At 43.1% G+C, this 17,918-nt stretch overlaps 1 long non-coding RNA gene across 1 annotated transcript in view; it reads right to left on the bottom strand.

Moving 5' to 3' along the window:
- Window positions 1–3,431: 3,431 nt before the first annotated feature.
- LOC136013170 (uncharacterized) overlaps window positions 3,432–17,918 on the bottom strand; it is a 48,563-nt gene continuing 34,076 nt past the window's right edge. Inside the window, exons 3-4 of the long non-coding RNA XR_010612168.1 lie at window positions 7,098–7,229; window positions 3,432–3,917 (exon numbers count right to left, since the gene is read on the bottom strand). This is a non-coding gene — a long non-coding RNA (uncharacterized LOC136013170). The remainder of the gene's footprint in view (window positions 3,918–7,097; window positions 7,230–17,918) is intronic.

Genomic DNA, 17,918 nt, shown 5'->3' with positions numbered 1-17,918 from the left:
GAGGACTGATTAGTACTCTGCACGCCGGGATTGATTATACTCTGCATACCAGGATATGCTGGCCTCAATTTGATTCTTTGGAGATACCTGCATGATGAAGAGCTTCTTATATCTAGCACATCTGAGAGTTTTAGGAGGCCACTAGGCTGAATCTGAGTCAGCCACTTACTGCAGTCAGTTCCTTTCTGAAAGAAAGGCCTGATGGTATCCCAGCAGAGGCAAGCTGGGATGAAAAGCCACACATGGATTTTTGTGAAGCTCCCCTTAGAAAGGCCTGATGTGCATGTGGATGTCCTCAAAACATTATCAAATGCTTTTCTTAGGTGCCAATAACTTAATACCTTTGCTCCTCAGGGTGCTGCAGCTTTTAATAAAATACTTTCCTGCCTCATTGGCTGCACAGTTTCAAGTCTCGTTTTGTCTCCACCAAACAAGGTACAGCCACAGGGGCATTGTAACTAGCAAACAACTAGCAAACTGCAGTTTTGCATTGATACCTTATTTTCTCAGATAGTAATCATAAGCCACACCAGTAAAAAGGCTGCTTTTGCCTCTACTGCATTTACATCAATGCTTGTACTGATTGCAGTTGACTGGTGGGATAACAGGGAGAGAAAAAGTACTTTCCACATTTCTAATAGCTCTATTATTTTGCAGTACAAGATAAGGCTAGGTCATGTCATTGATCTCAGTAACATAGGACATCCCAGGGCAGATGGGAGGTAGATAAAGGCAGGCTGCCCATTCTGGGCAAGGAACAGAGTCGCACAGAAGAAAGTAGAGCAAAAGCTCACACAGGACTGACTCCACACCAGGAAATCACTTTCCTTTTTTCAGCAAAGCTACTATGGTGGAGACGAGCTCTAGTATGAGGCAGGAGCAGCTGTTTCTAACAGTGTGTGCTCATTAAGATCTTTTCAATTGGAAGGACAAAATAAAGGTTGCTGCATGCAGCTTACACCCCTTGTTGAGTCAGAGGGAGGAGGAATTGAGGAGAGGCTGGGTGTACAGCTCTGTCCCAATTCTTCTGATAATGGTCCCAGACAACTGATTGTGCCCTTCCTGAAGTGCACAGAAAACCCCAGGAGACTGCTTTCTGCCAGCCCAGCTGAGGCTCTCTGCACAGCTGCATGCAGAGAAGGGCACGTTTCAGGGAAGTATTTTTAGTGCCGGGGAGCTGACAGACCTGCAGAGGCAAGGCACCTCTCCAGAAGCTGAGTTGGGCAAGCACGGGGCATCCATCCACCCCGTCCCTCTGCCAAAGCACTCCTGACCTGGAAGGAAGCCACTTCTTGCAGAGGTGAGCAAGCTGCCTGCCTGCCTTCCCAAGTTCCCCCTTCCCCAGTGCCTCTCCATACCACTGCAAAGTGCCCTGCCAGTTTTGGGGCCACGGATACTTGCCTGTCAGGAGCCCAACCAAGCCCAGCTAAGCAGGAGGTGCCCCAGCAGTCTCAGGCAGCCACACTCACTGCCACTGGCCAGCCTGTGCAAGCCTCACACCAGAAACCCAGCTCTGGGTCACTGAGTAGCATCTACCCCTCCCAGGAAGACAGCTAGGTAGTTTTAATACAGTTTCTGTTGTTCAGGAGATTAAGGATGTAGTTGAGGCTTGTGGCATTTTCCCTCTGGGATCTAATTAGACAGCAGGAAAAATGAATCTGTGTGTGGATTAACTCTTACAGAGTCAACATAAGACATAAGAAGGGTCTCAGTAGAGCAGGGCAAAGGCTTATGTCGCCATTGCTCTGGCTCTGACAGTGGCTGCTACCACATGTCCAGGGAGGTGGTAAGACACAGGAAAAGACACATTGATAATTGCTGAAGGCACCCAGTCAGCCTCCAGCACTACCCTGTGCATGTGGCAGTGTACCAGGAACTGGATGATAAACGTTACAAAAAATCTGCATACTTTCATGGAGAAAGTTTTGCAATGTTTTGCTTAAAGCTGCAGTTCCTGGTATCAAAGGGTTGCATAGGTTCTTTGATCAAAGAAAAATAGGATTCAAACTGTCATGACTGCATAGAAAAGCCTGAAAACAGAACTTCTCTGTACACCAATGTGCCCATAACCAGAGGGCATAAAAGAGGATTCCCACCCCCCACCCCCCCTGTTTATTCTTTAATAATCCATTGATCTCTAAATTTGAAAGCATCTTCCTTGATGGCTGAACACCTGAGATCAGTAGCAGTACACCAAATATTTTTTCTTTGAACAAAGATTAGCATTTTTCTTGACATTCAAGGCACCTTGGCTCTTCTTTTCAGAGACAGCAACCACACGGCACTCCCAGAGTTTTCACTAAGCCCTCTTGCCTACCTCAGCAAAAGTCTGAAAACACTCATATTCAAAAGCAAGTCCGGTAAAAATACAAATAAAGAACAGCTTTGAGGCCACCCACAGATGTGTGTAAACCCAGCTAGAAGAAATATTGCTGACATGCTGTGCAGTAGATTTCTGTTCCACGGTCACCAGTACACCTTCGCTAGCCAACTCACTGTTTACAAAGCAAGGTTAGATATAAAACATAAAATCTGTACAGAAAAGACTGCACTAAACCAGATTTCTCCTGCACCTTGAACCATCTTATCTGCACTCTGTCCCAGCTCCAGTAAGGGCTGCTAACATTGCAGATATTTTAATTAATAGATATGAATGTTTAGAAAGAACCAGCTGGCTACAGAAGAGTTTCCTTTGTGTCCCTCTTGTAGATCACACTGACGTGCAGTGTTTGATCTTGTACAGCTAGCTGCTTTAGGGTACTTAGTCCCATGAGAATATAAAAGGAGCTTCTGATCTCAGAGCACAGGCTATGCTTTTAAGATCACAGACAATGAAACTGCAGGGTGTAGACTGAGATATTTTACAGGACATTAGTACTACTAACTACTTTTCTTATCCTATAGCCTTATACTTAGCTGAGGTATTTTTTTAAAAGAGAGGGAGTAAATCACAATGATACATTTATGAGTACTCTACAGCAACCTGTGACATAAAATTGAATGTTACTTAGTTTAATTAATCTGAATACCAAACTTTTCGCTTTCTAATTACATTGTCCAGCTCTGGTTTTGCAAACCGCTGTTCAAGTAAACCAATTTATGTGCATATGCGTGCAGTGTCAAGAACTATAAAGAGAACTAGAATTATTCTTTCATTAAATGCTAGAAATGGACTTTCACTATTTTATTCTAGGAAATCTTGTAAAACAACAATCTTGCACTGAAGGAAAGAACATGTCTTCAAATAAATGCAGTTTCAATGAGAAACTATTTTTGAACAATAAATGCTGACAAAATCTGTGAGTGTTGTTTGTGCAAATGTGATATACGGGCAAACGAATGAACACCTATTTGTCATTATCTGACACAACCTTAATTTAAGCAACAGTATCCTCAGTTAATAATATAGGAAGAGATTGGAAAGAGAGAGGTTAAACTTTTAATTGGTTGTTTACTGTTTCAGTTCCAGGCAGCATGTATGTATCTGCTCAACACTGGGATGGCTCAGGAATAATAGTGGGTGTAGCGACTGTAAATAAGATGCAGGTTACAAGCCATGATCTGATGTAATAAATCACAAGTCAGATGACCTTGTGCTTTGTGACATCACGGACACTCGAAGTGCTATTTATAAGCTCTACCGTGCACTGTCCAAGAGTATTGCCAGTTCAGAAATGCCTGCGAATTAAAATGTTTAGGATTCTTTTCTTATGGTCCTTCTTAGATAGGGTGACCTATTTGCAGCAAATTTAAGCCAATACAAAGACAGGGTTGCTTGGGGCCACAGGTCAGATGGAGCCAGGCACTTGTGTTCGAGGGAAGCCAGTGCAGTTGAGTGCACAGGAGTTGTGCTGCTGAGCTGACTATCGCTGTTGCTCTTTCGGAAGTAGTTTTTATTCCAGCTTCACTAAGGTGACCTGAAATACCAACAGAGAAATATTTGAAGAGTGCAATAAGGAAAACATTGAGAGTGAATGAGGATAAGATGAAGAGAAAGCAAGGGAAAATTATCTGAAGGGACAAGGCTGGAAGGGTCACTCCTGCTACTCCCTGGCTACCAGGCAGTGCAGTTTGTGAACATTAATACCCATGCCACTGCTTGTGGTGGCTTTTTAGGAAGATGGTAATGGTCAAATTCTTCAGCTGATATAGTACAAAGATAAATGATTTTGCTTGAATCTGTTTTGGTCTTAGCACCTTACACTGTGCTAACACAACTGCAAAAGCAGGTTAAGCACTACTCCATTCTGGGAAATGCTGAGCTTTTGTTCTTACATGTTAGATACTGTGTTATGAATAGCAAAGCATCACCTGCTTCTACTGACAGGCTTATTCAGATCAGGATCAACTGATTTCCAGAATCAGTCCCTTCCACAGACAGCACAGGCTGCACAAGGGCACTTCTGAGGTGGCTGAGGAACTTCTCCAGGGAACTTACCCTGTATGCACAAGGCTTTAGAAAGAAGACACCACAAACATTTCTAATCTGACTAAGAGAGACACTGCAAAATCCTCAGGCATAATCACTGATTGATAAAACAGACAACAGGAAAAGGATTTAAGCAAGAAAGGAAGAGAGAGTAATAGCAAGCCTTAGAAGCTTATAACTATTTAATTGAATCAGAAAAAGGTAACAGCTGGTTAGTTAAAAGAAGTGTCCCTGAATAATTACTGCAATTATGCTGAAATATATTATTTTGTTTACACCAAATTGACTGCTACTTTCTTCAGCGCTCAACACATTTATACTGCTAGGCACACAAGCTAAACAAGTCAACAGCTGCTCCCCCCATCTGCTGTGCCAGCCCCCATCCACAGCCTCAGCTCCCCTGGAGGGACTCCCACAATGGCAAACACATTGCCGTGGCTAGGAAATGGTTAAAAAGTCAATATTTGAATGCTTTATGGAATTAGAGGGCCTTCCTTGTACAATGTTGCATGGAGGTTTATTGTAGTGTTTATTAGCACTACTCCTCTAACCAGGGCAATCTAATGTTACCAGCAAGGTAATCTGGGATGCCCACTGATACAGCTGGTAGAGAAAGGACATCCCCAGGCACGAATGTTTTCTGTGTATCTGACTGGACTGGACTGGAAGACAAACCTATGCGTATTCCATTTGCGTCTGATTTTTACAAGAACTGAGCTTACCAGCAGACACCATTGTTGTTAAGTGTTTTAGAAGAGGAAGCCCACTTCTCTGGTACAAAAGGTTCAGTATTGCCAGCTGAAATTACAGGCAAAAGGACTAGCAGCAGGTGCCAAAGAGCCAGAAAACAGAATACTTAAGTAAATCCTGCATGAAATATGCATGATACAATTTCCTTCTGCTTTCAGGATCAAGTGGCTAATTGTAATTAGTTGAATTGTTAAGGTAAAGCCCTTCTTCTAAAGGAACTTGCAAAGGATTTCCTAAAATAGCTCTCTGAAATTTCCACATCTCCTTAATGGTCTACCAAACAAAACTATAAAGCAGCCAAGTAGTCATGAACTGAAAGCATCTCCTCCCTTTCCCTGCTTCAGAAAGGTGGAGATGGTGCTCTCTTGACCTGACTGATGGCTGCAGTTTTACCCTTGAAATGACTCCTGTATTTCACTGGAAATAACACTGGTGTACAGCAGGAAGGAAGCAAGAATGACTTCTGGCTGTTGCGATAAGGAATCTCTTAATGAGCCTCAGTGTTGTGGGGAAGCTTTATCAAGGAGGTCTGCCCTCCTCTTGGTCTTGAACTCAGTTTCTGGCAAATGTTTCCAGTCAGGATTGAAGTCCTGAAGCTAAAAATTCCAGGTACCCAAAGGTGCTTAGTTCAGATTTGGCACTTCCTAAATGCATTCATCCTGGTAGGACAGATTCTGCTATCTCAAGGGCTTGAAAGGGAAAGCAAATGCCTGGGATGTGGAAGGCTGGCAGGTCAGAAGCCTGGTTAACAGGCTCCAATCAAGAACCGATGACTGGAGATAGTGACCAGAAGCAGTTCCCAGCTGGCAGGGGTTCAGCTTCCTGTGTTACATGAGTCAGTGGCACTGGGCCAGTGACCAGCGAACAAAGTACCCTCAGTACAGCAAACAGATGCCAGGGACTGGGTGGCTTAGCAAATGCTGGGCTCTTCTGTGGGGTTTTAGACATAGCCTCCTATAGCTGGGGCAGCAGTGCTTTTCAGGGGTTTTGGTAATAACCAAAACCATGAGCAGAGGACTGCATGGGTATAAGGCTATTTGGAAGGCTAATGAAAATATTAGGGCTGAGGTGAGCATACAGAGAAGAACAACTGTACCGCTGGCTTCCTAATAGTGCTTTTCCATCCACGCAACTCCACCAGAGATCTATAATCCCACACAGCAAGTGTCAACCCACTAGAAGCAGCTGCCCCTCACTTCAGCAGGGAATCCCCTACAAGATTTGTGTTTTGGCACTGGAACTGAGCAGAAAGCAGCAGAGCCAGCTCTCTGATCTAGCCTTTTGCAGCCTCCTCTCTGTTATGCATGGACAGAGTTCCAGGTCTGAACAGGAGGCTGGAGACACCTTCAACTTCAAGCAGCTTTCTTATTTTTCTGAGGTCTAAAATGCCACACCTAGAAATTTCTGAGACAGGAAGAGTTAGTATTTCAAATAAGCAACCTGATATTGAAAGCAGTTGTCTCTGACAAACTCCAAGTCTTTAAAACAAGGTTGTGCATGGACACAAGTGAAGAGAAAACACTTGGATTAATGAAAGAAGTGAATAACAATAGACTTAATTAATCAATAACCACACAGACACCCTTTGGAACCACTGCCAGCCAGCTGGAAAGTTTCTCTTGCGTAACAAAGTCAAACTCTAAGTGCTTTATTGCTCAACCAAGATTATTATTTTTTTAAAGCCTTAGGTTTGCATTTCATCTGGAATTACTGACCTTTCAAAAACATTGACCCTTTTGTGTGCACTCCTTTTTTCCTTCTGGTGAAAGGATGAAAGAAAATGTCAAATGACACTGAACTGATAAACGAGGTGGAGGTGTCTAAGAAATACCTATTGATGGGTTCTCCAGAATGAACAATGTGTCCCAGAACACATTTTGAAACGCAGGCTCTGAGTTTGCAGCTCCCAAGGACATACCTGCTGCATATGCCCATGAATGCACGCTGGGAAATGGCCAAAAAAATAATTTCTTTTTGTCATGGTAAGAGGCTCTTCCAAGGACTGTGTAGGCACAGAGAAAGAAAAACTGTCAGCCCTGAGAGACGAGACCTGAAGAGACAAGATGGTCATTAAAAAGGTGAACAGCACTCAAGAGATCAGTCAAGATAACACTGAGTAGCACCTATAACCTAGTACAGAAGTAACTTACCTTAAACCAGAGAAAGGCATTCCTTGTCTGGAATAACTACAACTGCAGACAGAGACAGACTGCCAAGGAAAGGCATCACCAAAATGAAACATTGCATATACTATTTTTAGCCTAAGGGGAAAAACAGCTCTTTTAAGATTCTCCTTCCTGGGGTGTATGGTTTTAATACACACACACACACACAACATATCAAATACATACAGAAAGATAGGCTTCCCTCCTCATGTGACCTAGCCTACTTTTCTTAGTGGGATACTCTATTTCATCTCCACATAAGCAGGTAAATTAGATGCACAGAAACAGATTCACTTGAACTGCAGTTTCCTCATTCATTTCCCTTCCTGGGACCCCTTCTTATCTCATGTAGGTAAAGGAAAGGCAGACATTGATTCCTGAGCCTTTGCTGGTGACCTGGTGTTTAGGAACCCAGGCACTGGAATTTGAGCACCTCTTTCAGAGTTCCCAGCAAGTTCAATGCGAGTAGCTCTCACTAGCCTTGGGCTAGCTTTGATTCACCAATTAAATGAAAAGACACTCTATGCCTCCTTATCAATATTTCTGAGATCATATTTCTTCTGGAAGCCATTTTCCAGTTGTCAGTATCCTACGAAATAAAGTGCCTTACCCTACAATACAAATTTGCTGCCCTTAAGTCATCTGACTAGGCTTTTAAAATCAAGACTTCCTCCCAATGCTTCTCCATGACCCCTCATTCTCCTAAGTCACGATAAGTGTTCTGAATCAGATACTGAACAAACACAAAGAAAATCTGGAAACAGGCACATACTTACAAAAGTTTTAAAGCTATGATCACTGCTTTGATTCTAAACAGTACATCTTATTAAAAAAAAAGAAAAAATCCAACAGCCAAGCACCAAATTCCACAGACGCATCCACTCCATAAGTTATGCAATGTAAGGATGATTATTTTACACACCAAGAGGCTATGGAAGGAGCAGAGAATAGGGAGGAGAGCAAATAGTGGAGAATTGCAAGTGTATGTGAAAGACCAGTGGTTTTCCTTCTCATGTTGCAGTTGTTAAGAACTTTGTGTTGGTTGGGTTTTTTTTTTTTATTGGCCTTCTCCTGTCAACATATAGTAAGTGCTTCTGAGTAACCATCTGTGCATGGCCTTATAGCTCTGCACCAAGTTAAGTCTTTTCGGATTGATGAAGTGTGAAGAGCTGACCACCAGCAAGGCTGGCTAACCAGCTTTCAGATCCAGGCTATGCAGCTTGCATGGGGGAGGCAGAAAACAGAAGGTCTCCATTTCTCTAAGCCAGTAGCTCTGTACTTGATGTTGTTCTGCATTTTCATTGATCTTTTTCAGTGGTCCAAGATCTGCTACTCTGAAGCAAGAAAGGGGTGAAATATAGTCCTAGTTGTATTTCTGGTGCTGCAACGTGTTGCAGTAAAATACTGTTCATCTGAGAAACTTGAGAGCAAGCAGAGGCCATGTTATTCAAATAGTCTTCTGCATAATTAATTTCTGGGCTATGCTGAACAAAGCTGTGATAGGCAGACAAGTGCTGGCAAACATCCAGACCCTAAGCTGGATCTGAACTCTGAAACAGTTTGGTCTGTGGATTTCACATCAGGTTTGGGCTTCTCTGCACTGTGCTGTGGAGTATGGGACAGAGATACTCCCAGCAGGGCCGAGCTGTGCCAAGGCTCCTCCACAGATCCCTGCAGCATGCTGCTATGCTGATGTACCCAGTTTAAATGCAGATGCAGTACAACTATTTTTATGCACTGCTAGGCCACAACGTGCTGCTTTCAGATCTGAGTTAGCTAGGGAAGGAGAGGACAGAAAAAACAGGAGAGAGACCAAGTAGCAGGGAGCAACAACTACAATAAATGTAATCTGAAAATACGTAGCAACATAGTTTATCTTTACAATAGCTACACCTGTGCTAAGAACATCCGATGAAGGCGCTTATGAAGTACATTCCTCATGATGCCTTTACAGCTCACAAGTCTCATCAACCTGCTGTATCTAGGGGACTCCTAGAAAAATATCATCTGTCTAATCACATTACAATACAGGATGCAGGAGTCTGGAATTAAAGCTGTAATCCTTGGCAGGCTAGCAGCCTTAGCACACTGCCTCAGTTTTAAGTCTCCAGCCTGAGAGGTTTTCAGAATGAGTCTCTCACTCAGCAAGGATGTTCATGTGGAACAGCTGTGAGATCAGCCATAGTCTATTGTGAGCTGGACTGAGGCTTATCAATTCACACCAACCTGGCTAAACAGTCCATCCTTTCAAACCATTAACCATGGGAACATGACAAAGCCTGGTCCTTTCTCCACTGTGGACTTCAGACAGGACTTTCAGGTACTCCAATCTTAATCTCTTTGGAGGAGATATGTTAATTAGGCTCTGTTAACACAAAGATAAATAATTTTTACAGAACCCAAGCAGCCTCTTTCTGTCATAAACCTGCGATAAGTATCTATTACCTCAATTAACTGATGTTACCCCAAGTGAAAGAGATCATGCTGAAGGCTGGAGTCTAAAGCAAGAAAGCATCTTATGGATCCAGATCCAGTTTTACTTACCCTTGCATACATCAGAGTATCTGCTCCTAAGACATGGAGGTTCAGTTCGTTCCTATGATCAGAACTGCACTGCTTCTCTTTACCCCAACAGGTCCTGATTTAACTGCTCTCCTTCTTGGTGCTTAGATTGGAGGATGCAAGCAGTTCAGCTGAATCAGACTATGCCCAGGACAAATAGTTTGTTGGGCTGGAGCCACAGTTCTTGCCATCTAAAGTCTACAGTGTTTCATATCTTACACATATGTTTGAGAGGTTAAGGTTGGACAATTGGTCATGGTCTGTCAGTGCTTAGGAACCTCTATATTTGACATGGAAAACCTTTGACTAAAAAAAGCAAACCAGCAAAGCCAAAACTATTGAGAACACATAAGTATGAAAAATCAGCAAGTGACTTGGGACAAAGAAAAAAACTTAGTGAAGCTGTCTCAAAGCAAACATACTAGATTTTCATGTATACTGTGGCAACTCTTATGTAGTTTTATTATCTAAGAGAATTTATACTTGAATAAATTTAATGTTTTGCTTGAAGTGCAGTGGATGCTACTTAAAAATTCTCAGCAACATCAAATGTAGTGTTTATACCATAGGGTACTGATAATTTAATTTAAAATCCATCTATTTTTCTGTGTGCTGTTCAGCTTTCCACCCAATCTTTGGACTAGAAATATAAGCGCCTTAGTATCACACATTTCTCTCCTATTCTGACATAGTGAAGCACTTCAGCTATGTCAGGGTATTTACATCAATAACATTTTGTTACTGTAAGTTTTGTTATTTGTACAATTGTGAATGTAGTCACTGAGAGGCAGGCTGGATCCTGCTGCCAGCCCTGAAGCTGCCCATTTCAACACCGGACAAGCCCATCTCGTTCAGTTCCTCGCTTCACAAAACCCAGGTCAAGGAGTAGGATTTTTTCTCTCTTTACCCCACTCAACCCAGGTCCCTCTTCACAGATGCTCCTGAAAGTACAGGGTCAAATTACACCTATAAAACTTAAAAGGTTTCCATGGCGTTTGTGTCCCCCAAATCTCCTGTTTCCCTTTCCAGGGTTGGTCATTGGGAACCCAATGGAGATTTCCATTTATCTTTATTTATATAATGAGATCAGAGCTTGTAGCCTTTCTGTTAGAGCTGCAGACCTAGTAAAAATCACAGAAATTCTGGGCTGGAAGGACCTCAGAGGTCCCTTCCTTACAACATGCCTAGACCATCACTGACTAACAAAGCTGTGTTCTTAAAGGACTCCATAAATACAGGGACTTCATAGACTTCAAGGCTGCTTCACTGCTTCTCTTTTCCTGTTTTCAGAATAAATGAAAATATTTATTCAGTAGATGTATTTTCAGAATAAATCTACCTCTGACACTTTGTTATGCAAACAAAGCTGGCCACTATTTGTTGCATACTCCTCCTGCCATGGAAGCAGAGATCAATTAACCGCTGTTCTTTTTATAGCCCTGTTGGAAGACAGTTCTCCATGTTGCCCCTCAATGTTCTTTCTCCTAAACTCAGCAAACCCAATCCCTTCAATCATTCCACTTTGGCCAGGTTTCCCAGACCTGTGGAAGTTTTCATTGCTCACTTCCAAGCCCACTTCAGTCTGCATCGGACACAGAGACGTGCTCTAGATAGGCCGATAGTTTTTCTCTGATGTTAGCAGAGAGTCGGACACAGAGACGTGCTCTAGATAGGCCGATAGTTTTTCTCTGATGTTAGCAGAGAGTTTCTTAAATACCTAAGATATGTCAGATGACACCACAAACTGGATCAGATTCTCTCCAACAAAGCCAGCAATTACATATAGGCAAATACAGTAACTTTCTTTTTAGAATTTTTCTGGTATTATCAGGAGAGTTTCTCAGTTTTCTGGTATGTTCAGCACACATCATCCAAATCATGAGAATGAAAAAGCTACAAATGTGCACATCACATTACCCTAACTCTTGGTCTCTTCCCCTCAGTCTACCTGTTTCATTCAGTGGTTGTGTCTCATCTTTGAAACCTTGTGAGCATTTTGTAGGAATGACTGTCCGTTATTAGACCTGTAAACTGTTGCTTAATACATCGGGACTTCAGCCTGGTAAGACTGTGGGCATTGAGAGTTTTTCTGAAGTAACGTAATAATGTATCAGATGACAAAGCACCTAAGATCACACATGTCAAGGAGAGTTAATCTGGTATTAGTGAGTCTTAACTAGACAAGAGCAGAGCACTCAGGACAGCAGGTCCTTTGCCCTCCACTGGCTTAGAAGCCTGGGGAAGAGAAACAGCTCAGGGAGGTGTCTGCATGCCCGCATGAAGAGCTCCATGAAATCATTTGGTAATGCGGAAGGGGAAGATAAGAGGTTATGTTCACCACGCGGATGCAGGCGCCTTAGTATAAATGGCTTTGGTCTTGGATTCTCATTGAACCTCTTTGTTCTCCTCAGATTTTCTGAACAATGTGATTCTGTTTCTCCCTATGAATGTAACTCCTTACGGTTTACTGCAGTTTTGTTTATTCTTTGCATAAAACTTAGGAACTGGCTTTTATTCTTTCTTCCTAGGAGATGAGCTTGTCTGGTCTTTCATAATTGTCCTGTGGTTCTCCAGAAAAGCAGAGGTAGCGGGGTCATGTCTGGATCATTACTATAAGATATAGTCAGGAGAAAAGTTAAGGGAAGTCAGGCTGTTGTACACAGTGCCATACAATGTAGGACAGCTATTTAGGTACTCACTTCTCCCCTCACAGGGGTTGAAGTTGTCATCAGCCTGTTCCCTAGCTTGCCAGCACAAAATCACCAGGTGCTGCAGAAATTGCTGGCAAGCCTCAGTTTAACAAGCATGCTTACAAACAGCATCTCAGTGAGATTCAGGGAGGGAAGTGGTCTTTTAACAAGAGGTGACAAGTCACTCCACAGTTAGTAGCCTGACACACTACAGCAAGCCATCTTAATGATTCTTGTTCATCCCTGTGAGAGAGGCTGGGAGAGAGTGTCAAAAATGAATAATGGAAGTGTGATGGTCCAGGGAGACCATTAGGCCGTTTAGTCCAATGTGCTTATCCACTTAAATATTTTGCTTCCACTCACTCCTCCTTTCTTACTTTTTCCTGAGATACTGTGATTCTTCCCTCTTCCGCCTGCAGACACAAAGCTCTAGCTGTTGCTTGATCTAATTTCTGTGACATTTCAGGCACTCTTCCTGCTGACTTATTCCATCTGGTTATTACCCTTTCAGTGAGAAGCAGTTCTGTCTGCATCTCTGCTGAGTCTCCTAGTCTGTGTGCTAGTGTTTCGGCTCCTCCTCCCTGAACAAGCAAGCTTGTGCAGGTTTATAAATAGGAATTTTCAAGCTAATGAGAAGGGGTGCGGGGGTGAGGAAGAGAGAAACTGCACTGAAGTCACTTCAGAGACAGATCCTACCTAATGCTCTTCAGAACGACAGCTTTGCAGGCACAGCCACAGAGGGACATTTGGAGAGGGGATGGTTAAACACCAAAAGGGGGAAGGGGTTTAAGACTTGGCTCTGTCACAGGTTTTAATACAACCTGGGAAAAGTCATACCTCCTCTCAGTTCTCCATGGGCTGAATCCTGTTCCTGCTTCCTTCCCAGCTCATGTACTGTAATACCTGTGGGGCAAGAATGGTCTATTCTTATGCATTTACTTGCAGATCAGTAAAATACGGTTTGCTTCTTGCTGGGATCTCCCAGTGTTATGACGATAATACAGACTTCTGTTTAGAGGCAGTGCTCATACACACAGCATCCTTTCGCTGGGGAACAGTATGCACCTTGCACTGTATGACTTTTTTCCCCGACTTGTTTTTATTATCCCCACTTAGGGCTGGTAAATAAAGCAGTACAAGTCCTTCTGGGACTGAAATCCTTGTACTGACTTCCAGCTCACTTTCCAGAAGAACAAGTTATTTCCCTTATCTGTACCATGAAGACAAAACACAGCCAGGGTGACCTAATTCATACAGACTGCATGTGGATCAGCACCTTCATATCTGGACAATACTCTGCATAGGCTACATGGTTTTGTAAATGCCAAGTGTCACTGTATTTGGTCTCTGAACCAATAAACAGGGACCTACTCCAAAATGACAACAGAGAATTGGCTGTGAGGCATCTCTCTAATGCCATATATGTGATAAAAGAGAGGTGGGGGCCAGACATACTAAACGTAGTATCAGATCTGAACAGCACATCCTGCTACTGAGAAGCCTTTCAAGAGCTATAAGATTATTAGACAAGTACTCTCCACTTGCAAGTCCTAGGACTCAATGTGACTTCTACAATGCTTAGCAGATACGTGGAGAGGACGTGAGGTCAGATGTAGAATAAAAACTGCGTCAGAGTGCAAACGGGTGATTATCTGGAGTCGTCCCTGATTGCCTCCAAACATGAAGAGTCAGCTGTAAACTGCAGGATGTTCTGTCTTTGTCTGCAGTGGAAAGAATCCAGATTCATTCTAGTGCAGGACAGCCAGAATGTAGACATGCTCAAAATACTCAGTGTACCTACAAAAGAAGTGATGCTCCTGTATCCCTTACTTCTGGACCTCACACAGACTATATCTCAAGCATGCTGTCCTCTTCATCCACTAAATTAGGACTGATTCATTGGAGAGATAAATGAACATAGTCCTCTCCTCCTTGTGTCTTCTCTTTCTGAAAGTCCTTTCTGAAGAGGTTTGGAAGCTTTCATTTCCAACCATGGAAGTGGTGTAAGATTTTCCTATCTCCCCTTCTGGAAGAAACCCTGGTTTAGTCCACAGTTAAAACTGATCACTAAAAACACTGCTCCCCAAACATGCAGCTGCAAGAACTGGCTGTTCAGGACAGTGGCAAGAACCACTTAAAACATTCCAGAATTTCGAGGTATGAAGAATTAGCAGCAGTTTTGCAGGAACATGTTCAGCATTCTGAGGCATATCCAAAAAGCAGGAGATCAGCCCTCATTTACCTATTCCAGCTTAGAAAAGCAGTATTGAGATGGTCCTTATATTTCTACCCAGCAGGCTAAAGGCATGTTTAGTAAGAAGATGAGACTTTCTTCTACTCCCAGATATCCCCTTCTTCACAAAACTCTTCAAAAAACTTTCAGTGACCTCTTACAGATAGCTTTATCAGCCCAGGTGCTTACTGGGGTAAGACATGGCAGCAATGTCCTACCAGCAGACTGCATTCAGACAGCAGTGTGGAAGGGGAATGGAAAATTTAGCGCTAGTATTTTATTAGCTGAATGTGATGCTCTTCTGAAGCCTGTTGGCAAAGTTAAAAGGTTGATGGCATTTTTAAAGAATAGGCTGAACCACGGCCAGCCCATGCAGTTTTAACTGGGCATGTACTGAACCTCTCAATGAAGTGCTACACTGCTACTGCCACCTGTAATTACAGGAGAAACAGGTCTTCTACACACTAAAGAGGAAACCTGTTCTGGTGGTACTGGGACATGGAAACATGAAATCCTCAGCACTATTACTACTGTCAGCACTCTAGGAAACCTGCTTTTGTTAATGTCACAGAAAAATGTCTCTCTGTAGTAACATAGTATCTCAGGAAAGGTCTTTTTCAGAACTTAACTTCTCCCACCTAACAACCATGCTTCATTACTTGCCCTTTTCAGAAGCCAGTTTTTTATCTATTGCTTCTGTGGCTCCAAGATATTGCGCTAAGTACCCGTCTCATCTCTCCATAAGGATCAAACACGCCTTCTGCTTTGCAGAGCATGTTGCACAACTGTAGGTCCTGTTTGCTACCCAGTCTCCGGACTGCCAACCACTGTTTTATCCACAAGAACAAATGGCCTAACACCAAACCAATTAAACAGGGCTAATGTCACACCCTACTTCTGCACTACTTGCAGCCAGGGATAGATCTGTTCATTTCACCAGTGGATCTGTCTACTGATCTAGTGCTGTGGTGCTGTGGTTTTCGACCCACAGTATGTGAGATCCCTAGGCTCTGCCAATTATTTTTAAGGAGTCCATGGATAAAGACCAAGAAAAGCAAACCTACTCTTCCCACAGGAGCCCACACCTCTGCTGGAATTTTTAGTGGCTGGCAAATTGGAAGAAAGTTGAAAACCATTTGTCTGGTGTAACAAGATAGGATATGTTCCCTCGGGCATCAAATTTTGGGGAACTGCTGAGGAACTTTGCCAAGTTGTAACAGTTGCAGTGCCTAGTTAGCACCTGCCTATGAAGAGCAGCATTTGTGAAATAGCTAGGGGTGCACGGAGTATGCAGCATCTATTCCATATTCCATGCCTGGATGAGACATCTCATATGAACAGTAAGCTTTCCTCTGGGTCATTTCAAGCCAGTGCCAACATCAAGAATCGTAGAATACCACACTGGAAGGGACCTCAGGATTCATCTGGTCCGACCTTTCTTGGCAAAAGCACAGTCTAGAGAAGATATCCCAGCATCCTGTCCAGCCAAATCTTAAAAGGGTCCAGTGTTGGGGAATCCACCACTTCCCTGGACAGATGATTCTAATGGCCGATTGTTCTCACTGTGAAAAATTTTCCTCTTGTCTCCACTCAGAATCTCCCCAGGAGTAACTTGTGCTCAATAAACCCTTGTCATTTCCATATGACTCCTTGTGAAAAGGGAGTCTCCATCTTCTTCGTAGCCACCCTTTAAATACTGGAACATGGTGATAAGGTCTCCCCTGAGCCTTCTCTTCTCCATGCTGAATAAACTCGGTTCTCTCTCAGCCTTTCCTCATACAGCAGGTTTGCCACTCCTTTGATCATCTTTGTGGCCCTTCTCTTGACCCTCTCCAGCCTGTCTACATCCTTTTTGTGTAGCAGGGACCAAAACTGAACACAGAACTCCAGGTATAGCCTGGCAAGAGTTGAGTAGAACAGAATAATGGCTTCTTTATCTCTGCTGGTGATGCCCTTGTTGATGTAACCCAGCATCCTGTCAGCTTTCTTTGCACCGTTTGCTCATATTGAGTTGCTTGTCCACCAGGACCCCCAGGTCTCTTTCCACAGAGCTGCCCCCCATCTGGGTACATTCTGGCCTATGCTGCACTCCTGGATTTTGTTTTCCCAGGTACAAGACTTTACATTTTTTTTTGTTGAGGTTCATAAAGTTTTTGTTAGCCCATCCAGGTCTTCTGCAGGGTGGCTCTCCCTTCTGAAGCATCCACTTCCCCACCAGTTTAATATCATTGGCAAACTTCACTAGGATATACTTGATTCCATCATCCAGATCATTTATGAAGATATTAAATAGCATTGGGCCCTGGGGGACCCCACTTGTAACAGGTCTCCAGCTGGAAAAAGAGCTCTTCACCATCACTATCTAGGTGTGGCATGTCAGCCAGTTCCCCATTCACTGCACAGACCATTTATCTAGACTGTAATGCATCACTTTCTGTAGGAAGAGGCAGTAAATTATTGGCAAGAATTCTCTAGGAGAATGTAGTAAAGTAAGTCACACAAAATCTCCCCAGTGCAGAAAGCTGCTTGTTGTATGGGGAACTATTGCAGGCTCCCCTGACCCTTCCAGCTCCCCATAACACAACCAAGCCTTTCACAGAGTGTGCTTGAGCCATTCACAGCAAAGTCCCAAACATATTTCAGCAAAATCTTTCTCTGGGGAAAATACAAGATAAAGTTGCATTTTCTCTGCAAGAGCACTCACTGACGGCAATGACATTGTGTCTAGCAGAATGGAAAAGAAGATTTTTCCATTTTTAAACATTCTGTGAAGCAAGAAGTCCACGGTGAGAAGGAAAAGCACCCTGAACCACTCTGACTACTCCAGCTGAACCCAGGTTAGACACCTGAAAAAATACACTTTTGGGAAAACATTAAGGCTTTGTTTAAAAACCACACAAAAAGCCCAAAAATGTTGCAGAAGAAACTTCCCAATTTACTCTCCCTCTCCCAGCTTTAGTAACAGGTTGCTATCCCAAAAGTCTTTATGGGATCAGCCCCCGAACTTTGCTTTTTTCCCTTCCCTTCACAAGTATGCTGCTCTTTGGTACAGTGCTGGATGCCCAACTGGCATCTTTTACACATCAATC

Source organism: Lathamus discolor, chromosome 4 (genome assembly GCF_037157495.1).
Source record: "Lathamus discolor isolate bLatDis1 chromosome 4, bLatDis1.hap1, whole genome shotgun sequence".
NCBI classification, from domain to species: domain Eukaryota; kingdom Metazoa; phylum Chordata; class Aves; order Psittaciformes; family Psittacidae; genus Lathamus; species Lathamus discolor.
This window is presented reverse-complemented; position numbering and strand designations above follow the sequence as displayed.